This window comes from Macaca thibetana, chromosome 12, assembly GCF_024542745.1.
Source record: "Macaca thibetana thibetana isolate TM-01 chromosome 12, ASM2454274v1, whole genome shotgun sequence".
NCBI classification, from domain to species: Eukaryota; Metazoa; Chordata; class Mammalia; order Primates; family Cercopithecidae; genus Macaca; species Macaca thibetana.
The window spans coordinates 109,824,581-109,840,372 of record NC_065589.1 but is presented as its reverse complement, the minus strand read 5'-3'; the positions used below and the strand labels follow the sequence as shown (position 1 = coordinate 109,840,372).

The following is a 15,792-nucleotide window of genomic DNA, read 5'->3' as shown; positions in this document are numbered from 1 at the left end:
TTTTACCATATTAGATATAGTTCAGCCCCGAACTCCACTGAGATTGCTTTTTCTAGAATGATTAAGTATTCTGGTTAATAAGGATTCATCATATATGTTAAGTGCTAGCTTCCAATTTTCACAAAGATGTAAAAGGCTTGAAATAAAATAAATGGGTTACAGTCCAGGATTTTTTTTTTTTTTTTTTTTTTTTTTTTTTTTTTTTTTTTGAGACAGAATCTCGCTTTGTTGCCCATGCTGGAGTGCAGTGGCGTGATCTCGGCTCACTGCAAGCTCTGCCTCCTGGGTTCACGCCATTCTCCTGCCTCAGCCTCCTGAGTATCTGGGACTACAGGTGCCCACCACTACGCCAGGTTAATTTTTTGTATTTTTAGTAGAGACGGGGTTTCACCGTGTTAGCCAGGATGGTCTCGATCTCCTGACCTCGTGATCCGCCCACCTCGGCCTCCCAAAGTACTGGGATTACAGGCATCAGCCACCATGCCTAGCCCAGTCCAGGATTTCTTATCCACTAGCCAAGTGACCTTGGACAAGTCATTTAACCTCTCTGAAACTCATTTTTCTCAACTACAAAACATGATGATAACAATCAAATGATGTATGGGAATATGATTTAGATGCCATAAATTACAACTCATATTTAAGTTATAATTACCCACAGATTACATGTAAAAACAGTTAACCTGAAATATTAGTCAACATAATTCAATATATTCTTGATGATTCCGAAGGCACTTTGAGGTATAGAAATTACTCATAATCCTTGTAAATAAACATAGCCATTGTACTGCTGATGCAGAAGAGATGAAATACAATGCTATACCAATTAATTCTTTAATATAATTGAAAAGAAACACGTTCCACAACTCTCAGTTACTCCAAGTCTGACATGGATCAAACAGGCAGGATTTCATGGCCCACAGGATGTGGGCTCTCTCTTGGTTTTCTTCATCAAGAGGGTTGAGACGGCAGTGCCTCAGATGGGGAATGCCCAAACTATAGTCAATCATGGGAAACTGATGGGCTCCTGTTCCAGCTTAGGCTTCTTCCTCCATCTTAGTCATTTTATCTCTTACTTTCGAGAACACTAATTTTAATACATCACTTGTCCACTCAGAGACTCTTAAGAGTTCAATCAGAATTTAGGATAAAATCCAAATTTTTCAATATCATTGTCTAAAATTCTAGGCAGTATTTTTCAGAAAAGAAGTTAGTTCTGTATACTGCTATAGGCACGACCACTAGTCAACTGAAATTTGTTTGGGAGGCTGCCTTTTCTCCTTTCAGCTGTTCCTGCCCACTTTGTAGCATTCCCCCCTGCCCCAGTCTCAGCGACTGTATACACTGGTAGTTCAGAATACCCTCTGCAATAATTAACCAGCTAGCGACTACTCAGGCCCTCATATTTCCCTCTCCACCAAAAACACGCCCTAAGTCTTGATCCCAAAGAGCATGGGAGTTTGATAGCTCACAATAGATTGTGCTTTGGCCTTTAGCACATATGCACTGAGGGCCTACTGTGTGGAAGACAGTAGGAATACCCTAGGACTACTGTATGGAATACAGTCCTTACATGTTAGTGACACAGTCATGTACAAGAAAAACCAAGTCCCCACCTTTGTGGAACTCATATTTTAGTGAGGCATATAGAAAACAAGCAAACAAACAAACAGCTCCAAACTGTGGTAGGTACAGTATGAAGGAAATAACCCCCAACAGGTAGAGAAAAGTGCCAAGTGGGCTGGCGGGGTGGCTCGCGCCTATAATCCCAGCACTTTGGGAGACTGAGGCAGGCGGATCACCTGAGGTCAAGAGATCGAGACCATCCTGGTCAACATGGTGAAACCCTGTCTCTACTAAAAATAAAAAAAAAAAATTAGCTGGGCGTGGTGTTGTGCGCTTGTAATCCCAGCTACTCAGGAGGCTGAGGCAGGAGAATTGCTTGAGCCCGGGAGGTGGACGTTGCAGTGAGCTGAGATTGCACCACTGCACTCCAGCCTGACTGATGAGAGAGAGAGACTCCATCTCAAAAAAAAAAAAAAGGGAAGCACATGAACAGGGATAGCTTTTGGATTGAGTGGTTAGGGTAGCAGCCAGCCATGTAAAAGATGGGTAAAGATCATTTCAGGTAGAGGGAACAGCCTTTCATCTGGGAAGGAATCGGAAAAGAACTTTGTTAAGAGAGGACCTATTTCTTAGGAAGAAAATAGCCAGGAAGAGAATGTGTGAAAAAAGTGCTGAATTGTAGGCAAAAACTGCAGAGGCTTGGAGGCTAATGTATCTCTCTCAGCAATTATTCTAAACACAAAAGTTAATCTTAGGTTTTACATTTCCTACCTTACACCCTACTAGCCGGTAACATTCAACAAATTATTTAACCTATTTAACCTTCCACTGCTTACTCTATGCGACGGCATTAATAATAGGACCTTCTTCATAGTAGGGTTTTGTGATGATTAATGAGACAAGTCATTGAAATAGTTAGGCTGGGGACAGATACATGTAGATAAGACTTAAATATTAGATATATAGATCATACCTTCTGGCAAATATGATTAAACTCATTAAGAGCAACTCTAGCTACTGAATTTTATGCTTCTTCTTAGGCAGATGAGGCTGTCATTTTGGGAAATGGGGATCCTTTTGATAGTTCTCAAATAGCCCAATGTGCCTATGTGGAAAGCTGATTCAGTAGCTTTCCAAATGGATTTGGTCAATTTGTTTTCATATTTTATGGTACCAACAATATAGGCAGATGTAATATTCAAGTTGTTTAGCAACAATATGTCACAAATGTTAGCCAATCATAAAGGTACAGTCCAATCAGGGTTGACAATGGCAACAAGCGGTACAATTAGAGCAGTGTATCCTAGCCAATTCCAGCCTAACTACACATACTGGCCCCACAGGTGAAAATTTGTGAGTCAGACCATAAAACAATCATGGAAAGGGTCAGAGTAAATTTATCCAAGTGGATCAAAGGAAGACTATCTAAAAGAAACAAAATGGCAACCAGGATGCAGCAACATGAAAAGGGACCTCATTAACAAAGAAAATATCAGAAAAGCTGAAACACTGTATTTATTTCACTATTCGGAAAAGACTAGATACATCCAGCAGAGACGGCAGATCCAGGGGGGACATGAGTATATCATATCCTAAAGATGCCTGGGATTACCTGGGCCGTTTGTACCATCCATCTAACTCAACTAATTCAGAGACTAGGGTGATCAAGCAACCTTCCAATTTTATTTGATTCCTATGTAGTAACACTTATAGAAGAAGACTGTGCTGACCAGCAAATATACGTAGAAAATCTTTTGAAAAATTCCATTTCTAGTGCAAACTAAAAATGAAAATTTGACATCTGACTCTTTATATTTATTATTTATGTATTTGGTTAGTATATTAGTCAGCTTGGGCTGTCATAACAGAATAACATAGACTGAATAGATTACACAACAGACGTTTATTTTCTGCGCTAGCAGAGTTGGTTTCTGGTGAGGCCTCTCTCCTTGTCTTGCAAATGGACATCTTCTCACTGTGTCCTCACATGGCCTTTGCTTTGTGTATGCACATCCCCGTGTCTCTTTCTCTAAGGACACCAGTCCTAGCACATTAAAGACCCACACTTACGACCTAATTTAACCTTCATTACCTCCTTAAATGCCCTATCTCCAAATACAGTCACATTGGGAGTTAGGGGTTCAATGTATGAAATTTGCAGGAGACGTGGTTCAGTCCATAACAGTTATTTTCAGTCAGGTTTCAAATCGTATCTGAGTGTTCTATTAATCAAATTCCTAAGTCTAAAACACTAAGGGAAACCTCCGAGTGGTGGTGGTTATGGTGACTGCCTCCAGACTCCACGCCTCTCTGCTTGTTATGTGACCTTTGGACCTTACTGCCCCCTTCCCGCCTCACCCTGCCCTGCTGTACTCTTCTCTGTGTTGTGCACGTACGGGTGCGAACATGATTAAGACTTCTTGGTCAGTGTGTTAACGTTGAATTCTGCCAATGGGAGGCAGTGAGAGATTAGAAGGCAATGGGAAAGAAGAAGCCATTCCGCTTCCAGCTCTAGCAAAACAGCATCAACAGCAGGTGGCTGCAGGCTCCGGCAACTTCTGTGATTCCTCCAACAGGTCAGCTAAGAAAGGGCACCAGCAACGCCCCAGTCTGTGAGTCTGCCACCTTATCCCTCTGGCTTCGCCAGCCCCTTCAACACCAGCATAAAAATCCCTTGCATTAAATCCCTCTTTGCTTGAAACATCTACAGTAATTTCCTTTTTCTACACTTGACAATGTTTGATGCACAGCCCATGGAGATGCCTTTGGACAGGCAGCAAGCCTTCCTTGGGAAATACCTGGATTCGTTCTTGTGAGTCTTCTGAAATAATCGTCTGGAATTATTTTCTAATAAACACTAAGCCTCTAGAGAACAGAGACAGCATTTTATGTTCTGTGTTCCCCTAGGCAGTCTAATGCCTAATGCATAGCAACATGAAGAGCATTTGCTGTTTGCATGAATAAATGAATGAATGAACGTTGACAGCTGTCTTTGTGAACACATAAAGAGCAGGTCAAAAATACAATTTTGTTTAGTAAAGAAATGCTAGACATATTTACAAGAATGAGGTTGTTTTTTCAGACAAGCATATTCGGACACAGCCAAGCCCCAAAGAAAACATTTTGTCTTTATTTTAAAATGTCACCAGCCTAAAAACTATTTACCTCCACCTACAATGGGCCATAACCTAGTAGTGTTAATATCTTTTCTATGTCTTCCAACATCTCTGGTTATCAAAGAATACATACATTCCTCAGAGCAATGGGTTGGAAGCCTCTCCTTCCTTCCGTGGGGAAGAAAACAGTCATGGAGTTGAAGGAAGACAGGAAATTAAGCATCCTTTTATTGACTGATAGTTATTGATACTAATCTCCCCTTCCCCCTCACATACACCCATCTCTAGTTGGTGAAAATACTTCTACTCAGTGTATCTGTGGAAATCTAAGTTGACCTTAATAACTCTTTTTTAAATTTTTCTCACAGTTAGTAACGGCCTTTTCATGCTAGACATATTTTTAATCTTTCTAAAGATGTCAGTAAATTCTATTTTCTGCTATACTTTGTTAACAGTCTGTATAATTTTCAAGAGAGTAACAAAACCACACCATTGAATAAAATCTCAAAGGCATATTCCCTCACATACACACAGTAACACACAAACACACACACACACACACTCACTCAGATACACACTCACACCTGATCTAGACACCACTTTCTCCATCTTAATTTCTGCCTTTCTGATTCTGCCATTTCCCATCTCTGCTTTGATATATTAATTGTATTGCCAGAAGAAATGGAGAAAAATAGTAATGCCAAAAGGGCTCTCTTGCTTAGGCATTAGAAGTTTGGTTCCTAGCTTTCTTTGCCATGTAAATTTGAATAATTCCTAACTTCTGTGAGTTTACATTTTTTATGCCTTTCTCACCAGGTCATTGTGAGGTTTCAATGAGATAATGCATGAGCAAGCTTTTCCACATCTAAATTCAAGATGTTTTCTGGTCAGCTTCATTAAGCAACAAACAATGCAAAATATAATTGTTTGCAGCCTCATAAACATCCAGAGAACAGAGACTGTGTCAAATTCATTGTTATATTCCCTGTAGCATCCAACACACCAGCTCCCACACGGTAGGCATGCAAAGAGTAACTGCACAGTAGAGCACATCAAGGACAAATAATGAACACAGTAAGTTTCTAGTCATTGACAAGGCAATTCCATGGGTTTTCACCCTGGTTGCACCTTAGAATAACCTGGGGAACTGTTAAAAAATATCAATGCCTAGGTCCCACCCAAGATCACTTGAATCTTTGGGGTGTAGGCTCCAGGGATCAGAGTAACAATAGCCAGGGTTGGCAACCATCAGTTAAGAGCTTTGTTGCATGTTAGATGGAGTCACCTGGGAAGTCATTAAGGCCCATCCCCAGATGGAATAAATCAAGATCTCTGGGGGTGGGAGCCAAACATTATTATTTTAAGATTCTTGAATATTTCCAAGGTGCAGTCAATGGAGCACCAGTTTGGGAAGGTGAAGATGTCACTCTTTTCTTGATCTCCGTCCTTTTCTCAAGGGCTGAGGGACACATGATTGTTGGTAGCAGCAATGGCCTTTCCTCAGCCACCACCATCCCAACAATTTTTAATCTGCAAACCCTGACCCCAAAGGAAAGAAATGTTAGATACAAACAATTTGGATAAATACCTTTATCCATATCTCCACTCTCAGGCTCATCATTCAAGATTAAGCTGCTTAAGCTGATCCTTCTTTTCATTCAGAAAATATTGTTGACTAAAGGTAGAAATATTAAATCTAGATTCCAAGTTAACATACATATATCATAAAACCTCAGAGTGAGGCCTTCGCATAGAGTTTCAGGGAAAGAACTTCAAATGGCAAGGCCAATGTTGCCGAAAACCATGACTCAGATGCCCCGAAACCCATTGCCTCCTTTCTTCCCACTGCTTTCCATGTGTACCTAGCTCTCTTTTCAAAGCACTACCAAATAGAATGTTTGAAACTCCAGTCCTCTTTGTATTGAAATCTTTTTATTCTGATTTATTAAGTCCATAGAAAGGAAAGCACTGGCTTTCTGTATGCTTTAAATACATACACACAACAGTCTCCTTTTGGAAGATATATCAGCTCAATAAGTTTCTCCTATTGATACAACTATTTGTGGTATAAATGGGTAAGGGTGTGTTTGTGCATGCTTGTGTGTATGTGTATGTGTTGAGTGTGCATCTGTGCATGTGTATGTGCATGTATGAGCATGTGTGTACATGCGCATGAGTATATGAGTGTATGTGTGCATGGGTGTGTATATTCACATGCACTCTGACTTAACAAAACCACCCCCACACAGAAAAGTGTTGTGTCCATTCTGAATATGAATATAAAAACATGCCAAATGATGCAATTTTCAACCATAAAAGTTTTTAAAATCTTATCAGCCCCCTGAAACTGATTTAGAAGAAGATTAAATGCTAACAAATTTCCCAAATGTGGTATTCTTCCTTGCCAGATAAATTAGTGGCTGGAAATAGTCTCAGAGAGACATGACAACCCTTTTCTTTCAAGTGGAGGAAAATTCCACATGATGTTGAAAATTGGTTCTAAAAAATGGTTTCCTATATTCATATTCACTAAACATCTCACTAATAATCCTCAGCAGCTTCCGGTTGATGGTTTAAACTCCAGACAGTCCCCTAAGAATCACTTTCCCGTGGGTCCGTTCTCAGAAAAATGGCTAAGGCCAACACATAGAACTCAGGGAGCTGCACAAAGTCTGAGTCCGGAAATCTTGCCTATTTTTCAACATACAGCTCAGTGAACTGGAGCAGTCAAAAAATTGCTATGAATCTGAACTAAGTTCCTTAGGAAAAGAGGTCAGAGACAGCTGTTAGTACCTCCAAAACTTCCAATATTCAGTAATTTCTCTCACTATTAAAACAAATTATTGAGATATAATTCATATATCATAAAATCCATCCTTTTTAAGTATACAATTCAGTGTCAACCCTTCTAATACCAATATTTCTTCATGTGTTGCAGAAACTGGGGATTCTGTCTCATTGTCAGTGGGGACACAAAGAAGTTTCCTCATCACTGCTTGAGGCTTCATCAAGCCTGCTGTCCCATGTCACCATCATCTTGGGTAGCAGCATCCTGGACAACCCTGAGTTCCCATTCTCCAGCTGCCACTTACAAGTTCTGTGACCTTGAGCAACTTCTTTCACATCTCTTAGCTCTAGTTTCCTCACTGATAAAATTCAGATAATAATAACAATCCCCTTAACAAGGTAACTCTGGGGATTAAAATGATTCCTGTTTTCAAATACTGGAGTAGATAATCTGTTGGTATAATCACTCAAAAGAGTTCCATTCATTCAAAATTAAGTAATATGTATTCTATACCTATTTTGTCCCAGGCCTTGTGTTAGGCCCTGAAGATTGAAAGGAAAACAAAAGAAGAAGGGGGGAACAGAGAAAGGGAATGAGGAAGGGAAGGGAAGGGAAAGGAAAGGAAAGGAAAGGAAGGGAGGGAAGGGGGAAGGGAAGGGGGAAGGGGGGGGGAGGGAAGGGGGAGGGAAGGGGGAAGGGAAAGGGGAAGGGAAGGAGGAAAGGAAGGAGGAAAGGAAGGAGGAAGGGAAGGAGGAAGGGAAGGAGGAAGGGAATAGGGAAGGGAAGGGAAGAGAAGGGGAAAGGGGAAGGGGAAGGGAGAGGGAAAGGGAAAGGGAAATGGAGGAAAGGGAAAGGGAAATGGAGGGAAGGGAAGGGAAGGAATACATGTCCTCAAATTTCAAGGAGACCTAAAATCTAAGAGAGGGAGATTTATATATTGATTAGTAAAATGCAAGGTAAAATAAACATGTGAATGAACAAATGAACAAGTACATGAGTTGAGCAACGAGGATTCACTTTTTATTGAGCTAACCCTGGAGGACTTGCCTTTATTGTCATTCCTGGTGTTGCCAGCTGATTTCCAGACACAAACTATTGCTAATCTTCAATGTATGAACTAAGAACGAAGAGACAGAATTGCATGTGCTTAGACCAGGGTAAGCATTTTAGCTCTGGCTGCTCTTCTCAAACCATCTGTTCCTTCTCTCCCACTCTTCCTTTGTAAAGATCTCCCCCTGCACCACCGCTCTTTATTTCTTTCCTCTGATTCTTCTCCATTTATTGCTTTAAAAAAGGTTTATAATACATTATATAAAATGTCTACATGTTGCCTGTGAACTCTTAAAGGGAAGGTCAGTATAGAAACAAAACAGATAAATAAATTTTATAAATAAATAAATAAAGTGTACACATAACTCCAGTGGATTGGAAGAATATGTAAGTGGCTAGGGAAAAGAATTTTCACACTGTGTCATCTGCTAACATTAATGAGTTAATTAAATTAGAAAAATTCCACTGCCAAAAGCAAAAACATCCAAATACGTGGGATGCTGGGGGAATTATAGACCATGCTACTAAATGCATTCTGTTCGAGCTTACTTTTTTTTTTTCCTTGAGCAGGCTGTGGAGAGCTACACTTAAAAAGCCATCCAATTTCAAAAGAGTATTTTCCATCTGGGGCCAGTTGGGTAGAATATGCTCTAAACTCTGCAAAGCCTGCTGAGAGACAACACAACTTGTTAAGAAAACTGTTTATGAAAAGGGATGTTTTTTGAAAATCCAGCAAAAGGTTTAACTATGATGTCCCCACACATTGCAGAATTCATTATTCTCCATTGAATGTCTTTGCGTAGAAGTGAAACACCAAAATGACTCAGGAAATGAATGTAGTACAATAAATTGGAAGCCAGTACATTTTTACTAAGGCCCTAGCTGGTAATTAGAATATTTCCAATTACCTAGGAGCTTTCTTTTTTCACTTTAAAAGGTTATTCATTCTTCATGTATAGTAATCTCCCTCCACCCACCCACCCCCCAAAATAATCCTGATGTGAAATGCTAAAAGCCAAATCAAGATTAAGAAATTAAACTTTAAAACCAATTAACATGCTGAAAACAATAGGAAGAATTTTTAATGAACCAGAAAATATAGAATGACATTAAAGATGTCCTAAGTAATAACAACTGCCAAAATGAAATGTATGAGAAAAATCTCTAAGATGTTTATCTTTTTCTATTCAATGTTTAATTAAATTGAGACTGACATTCATTTGTTGAGAGGGCGGCGGGCTAAACTCCCTCAAAAAGGTAAAACAACGCCAGGCTCGGTGGATCATGCCTGTAATTTCAGCACTTTGGGAGGTCAAGGTGGGAGGATCACTTGAGCCCAGACATTCAAGACCAGTCTGGGCAACATAGTGAGACTCCTGTCTCTAGGAAAAATAAAAAACTAGCCAGATGTGGTGGCACATGCTTGTAGTCTCAGCTACTTGAAAGGCTGAGGCAGGAGAACTGCTTAAGCCTGAGGTTGAGGCTACAGTGAGCCGTAATAATGCCAGTGCACTCCAGCCTGGGTGACAGAGGAAGCCCCTGTCTCAAACAAAACAAAACAAATAGTAAACTAGTCAATGACCACCCACTAAAACAGACAGAAAGTAGAGTTAGGTTTTACACACACAAATACATATATGTGTATCTAGACATATATATATGTATACTATGCATACACACATACATACATACAAGTGTATATACACACACATATAGTCATTTCTTTACTTCTGCTTAGCATTTCCACCTAGATTTGAGCAACAAAAGTCAAAACTTCAATTACTGGGCCTTTTTTTCCTCCATGTGGTAGGTTGTTTCTTTTTATTCAGGCTTTGAAGGCTCAGGAATAAAAGGAGTTCTATGGATATTTGGACAGACCAGTGCTTCTCAAATGCATGCAAAGGAATCAGCAGCAGATCTTGTTAAAGTACAGATTCTGATCTACTAGGGCTACAGAAGAGCCTAAGAGTCTGCATTTCTAACGAGCTGATGCTTCTGGCCTGTGGGTTGTACTTCAATAGCAAAGGATCTGAAACTTAAAACAGAGAACTTGTCTATGGACATGTAACAGCGGAATTCCAAGCACTTTCTCATAAAGCTATGCACAGCCAGCCAGTTCTTATGATGACTTAGTTCTTCGCAGAATCCAAGACAACTCATGGACTATGGCTTAGGTTTTGCCCCATGATTCTTGTGCTAACCTTCACTCAGGACATTTGGAATCCTAGAATCTTAGGTTTAAATGATGTCTTCCGGGCCCCCGCTTCACCTACCCACCCGTACGGTTACTGCTTCTAAGACAGGTCTTGCTCCCTAACTCTTCTTGCCTCTTCCAGTGACAAATGGGTCACATTGTCTTTTAGAAGAGCTCCTCTCACATTTGGCTGTCTTGAAAGCCTAGAAACTTTCAATTTGTCTCTTGGATTTTCACCCACTGTCCATAGCTCTGTTCCCTAGAGCAAATGTAATTTTTCTCTTACTCAAGGAAAAAAATCCCAAGTTTCTTCCACATTTTCTCTTGTGAGAAAGTTTCCACAGCCCATACCCTCCTAGTTACTGCCTTTGAAATGTTGTAGAACTTGGCCAATCTATGAGATAATTTTTTTATTTTTAAAAAAATTTATACCATATTAAATGCATTTATTTTCTTTGTAAAAGATATAAGCTGTAACAAATGTAGAGTATAATACAAAAATTGTATGCCTTTACTCTCCCTCTTTCTACTCTTCTCCCCAGAGATGCTTTTAACAGTTTTTCTATGTGTTTACCTATATACAAATACATATTGACTTTTCTCTTTCTATATAAGTGCCATCGACATCTATTGTTCCATGACTGCATTTGTTCACCTGATATATTCAATATACATGGGCCTAATTAAGTTTTTAGAGCTTCATAGTAGTATAGAACAGATTGTCAATAAATTGCTTATTAACTTATGGGTAGAAATTTAGATAGTTGTTTGTGTTTTCTGATTTTAGACCATCCCGCCATGAGCAAGCCTATGTATCTGTTGTGCCTGTGTGAGTTTCTCTAGAAAGCATAGATCTCTAAAGACGGAATTGTAGTGTAAAATTTTAAATTTGGTTAGAAATTGACTAATTGCCTTCCAAAAATATTTAAGAATATATGAGACTATCCGTTTTCCACAGAGTTATCATTGCTGAACAGAACAAATCATAAAGCTTTTACAAATTTGTTGGTAAAATAAGTGACCTCATTGCCTGAATTTATAATCCATGATTATTGGTGAAGCTGGGCATCTTTGTTTTATGTGTGGTTATCTGAATTATTTTCCTCTGGATTGCCTGCTTAAATTATTTGCTCATTCTCCTATTGCCTCTTCCTTTTTTATTGCTTTATAAAAGCTCTGAATACATTTTGAATATTAACTCCTTATTAAGAGACATTGCAAATATTTTCCCCTCAGTCTACCTCTTGTCTCTTCACTTTGTTATGGTATAGAATAATTAATTTGCAGTCAAATGCATCAATCTTTTATAGGTTCTAAATTAAAAGACCATTTTCCATATGTCTTTCTAATATTTTTATGGTACCATCTGAAGATAATTTTGTCTTGTAAACCTCTGTAAAGTGTAGGTTTAACTTTATTTCTAAAAGAATATAAATTAATTAATTCTGTGCTTAAAGTATTCCTCCCACTGATTTGAAATGCCCCCAATTATAACAAAAGTCAACATATGCACAATCCTTTTCCTTGACCCTCAAGTAATAAAAAAGTAAGCTAATCTATACACCTGTCCTTGTGCCAATATCACACTGCTTGAATTATGAGCCTTTAGTAAATTTTGATGTCTTCTAGGCCAGACTTCCCATGTTATCTGTTTGGAATTTTTCTTGGCCATTTGTGTTCATTTTCATCTTCCAGATCAACTTGAGAATCACTCATTAGGTCCAACAAAAAGCAACATACAGGTTTTTATTAAGTTGGATTGAATTTAAGTTTACAGATTATTTAGGAGAGAATTTACATCATTATATTCTTGAGTCTTTCCGTTCAGCGACATGAAACGGGTAGTAGATTGTTTAATGGCAACAAAGTCCTCCCTTCCTACGATGCCCAACTCTCTTTTGAAATGTGTCTTTTATGCTCTTCCAGCTTAAGGTTGGTGCTCATTTCTCCATCCCTTGAATCTGGTAGGGCTTATGACCCTTTTGACCAATAGAATGTGGCAAAAGGGAAACTGAGTTCTAGCACTAGGCTTTAAGAAGTCTTGAAGCTTCCATGCCCTCTCCATGAACCCTCAGGCTATCATGCTGAGAAGAAGCCCAGTCTAGCTCACAAGATGGTGACAGCCACTGGAGGAGAGGTGACAGCCACACCAACTGCCAGATACCTGGGCAAGACCACTGTGAACCCACCAGTTATAGTCAAATCCTGACATAAACAGAGGCTGATGAGTGATTCCAGGTGAGAACAACAGAAGAAATACACAGGTTGTCATCCTGTGGAATCAGGAGGAAAATCAGTCATTGTTTTAAGTAACCAACTTATTGAGGTGGTTTTTGGGCAGCAATAGATAATGAATTTGGGTCACTGTGTTGTTCACATCCTTCAGTAAAGGATGTGAAGATTGAAAGAAAAAAAAGAAGAAAGGAGGAATGGAGAAGGGGAATGAGGAATGAAGGAAGGAAGGAAAGAAGGAAAGGATGTAAACAGCACAATCACCCAAATTAATATTTTATTAATAACTTCTTTATTAATTTTATTGCATTAATAAATTAATCCAATCATTAATTTATTACATTAAATTAATTCAATCATTAATTTATTGAATTAACAAATTAATTCAATAGCCTTTGGGCATAATTTCTTTAAATACTAAGTATGTTTTTTATTGCTCTTGAGAATTATATACATTTTTTTCTGCTTGCATTTTCTAATTGGTTATATGCAGCGCCGGAAATAAGCTTATTGATTAAAAAACTTTATCAAGTTTACGTAAATTTCTAAGCACTCTTTCTGGTTCTAAATGTGCTTATTTTATTGGATTTTTTTAGGTAGAAAATTGCAACATTTTTGGCTTTTCCTGTCTAATATTTACAAGTCTTGCTTCATTTTCTGGTCGTAGAACATTGACCAGGGAAGCAAGTTTTTAGCAGAAACTTTTGCTCCTGACTTCAGTAGAATTAGTAGTAATGTTTTTATCCATAAGAATGGGATTGATTTCTTTGTAGCTACCAATTACCAGATTGAGGAAATTTTTTATATATTCCTGAATCCCTATAGTGCTTTTAAATGTTTCATTTTAAAAAAGTTAAACATACTGAAAAGTACATAAAGTAACAGGGATTCATGTACCCACCACCCTGTATTTAACAAAGATTAATCTTGTGCCATATTTGCTTTAATCTTTTCTCTCTTTTAAGTAATAAAAGCATTGTAGATGTAGTTGTAGCCCCATTCCCCTATTCTATCCTACTTTTTCTCTAGCAGTAGCCACTCTCCTGTAGTAGGAAAGCATTCTTGCTGTGCATAAATTATATTTCTACTGTGTATGTATAAACCTAGAATGATACACAGCACTGTTTTATGTGTGTTTTAGTTTATGTATATATGATATTCTACTTTCTATATTCAGCTGTATTTTTTTTCACTTAACATTATAGCATCAAGATTTATCAATGCTGATAAAATAATTCTAGTTTATTTTAAAATACTTTAGGAATCCTATTGAATGGACTTAAAACGATTCACCCCAATTCCAAAAGAATGGGTATTAGTTGTTTCACTTTTTTTTTTTTAAACCATTTTCACATTGCAAACAGTACCATTGTGAACATTCTTGTTCTGGCATCCTTGGATCAGAGGCAGAAGATTCTTTCTCATATGGGGAAATCCTTGGGTCACAGGTTGTGCACATGTTTGAGTGCCACAGCAGTGCCAAATTGCTCCCCAAAAATGATTGTACTGTAGTAATTTATGCTTTTATCACCCATGTTAAAAGTTCTTGTTTTTCTCTTTTATGGAAAAGAAATGCTTGGTTATTCGGGCAGTTGGATCAGATGGGCTCTGGTGGTGCTAGATGAAAGGCAGTGCCCCACCCTGACTTGATTACTGTTTCCTTTACACATTTATTCAGTGTCCCTCCTATAAGAAGGAGCTACATCTGACAGGAAAATGTCAGGCCAGGCATTAGTCTGAGTTCTTCCTTTATTTCAGTATATATATAACTTTGATTGCCTGCCTGCCACCCAGCATTCTTTAATTTTTCCCCCAATTTCACCCCCTTCACCATGAAATTTTAACACCACAGATTTACTGAATATCTGTTTATGTACAGATATATGTGGCTTCTGAAAGACCATGGACTATTATGATATTTTAGTATTTTTCATTGTCCCAAGAACCAACGCTCACCTTCATTAAGAATATTTCTAAGATCCAAAATACTGGTAGGTTCATGATTTTTGAGGGGCTAGGGGGAGGTGGGGCACAATTCAGCTTGATTCTCTTACATAATCAGCAGGGTTTCTGGCTCTTTCGATCAAAGAATGTGGTAATAGTGACAATGAGTTCTGAATTATTTCACTAGGGGCCCACTCATTTAAAGAAGTACCTTATGGGAAAAATAAAGAGCTGGGTAATTGGACTAAGTCAGAGATTGCAAACCCAAATGACTGATATGTTGGGAAGGTAATGTAAATGCATGAAGCAGTCCCCGGGGAGCTGTGCCCACCTGGGCAGGATCCATGCAAAAAGGGCAGCTGGCATCCAATTGCAACTAAAAACCACCATGCAGGAAGGAAGGTCCACTTTACCAAACTCTTCAATTTTTCAAGAGAAATCAGAAATCCAGATCATCTATGTAAAATCTCTCAACGTTTGAAGATTAGTTCGGTTTTTAAAAAGTAGTTCACAAACCAATATCTCTGAGAAGTGTGTAACCTATTGGCTACACTTTGGTTATGTGAGTTCTTACAAACCTCCCTCCTCCTCTAAAATTTGATAATTATTTTTAAAGTTTGAATTAATGTAAAACCCCAAGAAGAAGGGAGGATTGAAGTCTCAAACGTGAGCACAAAAAAACTAGGTATAGCAAAGGGAAGGGAGTCTAATTTAATTTCCCATCACCTGCCTGTGCGAATGGAAGAAACTCTAACTTTCTATTCAAAGATGATTTACTCTCCTTTTATGCGAAGTCAAAATGTGGAAGCAATTATCATAAGTTATAGAAATAAGTTCTGAAAGCATAAAGGTTTTTTCTCCTTACATTAAAATTAAAATTAAAATATTACTTGGGTTACTGA

General features: G+C 38.4%; 1 protein-coding gene across 3 annotated transcripts in view; it reads right to left on the bottom strand.

Annotated features, from left to right (window-relative positions):
- The window catches only part of NCKAP5 (NCK associated protein 5), a 977,998-nt gene that overhangs the window by 835,255 nt on the left and 126,951 nt on the right, over positions 1 to 15,792 (bottom strand). The window lies entirely within an intron of this gene.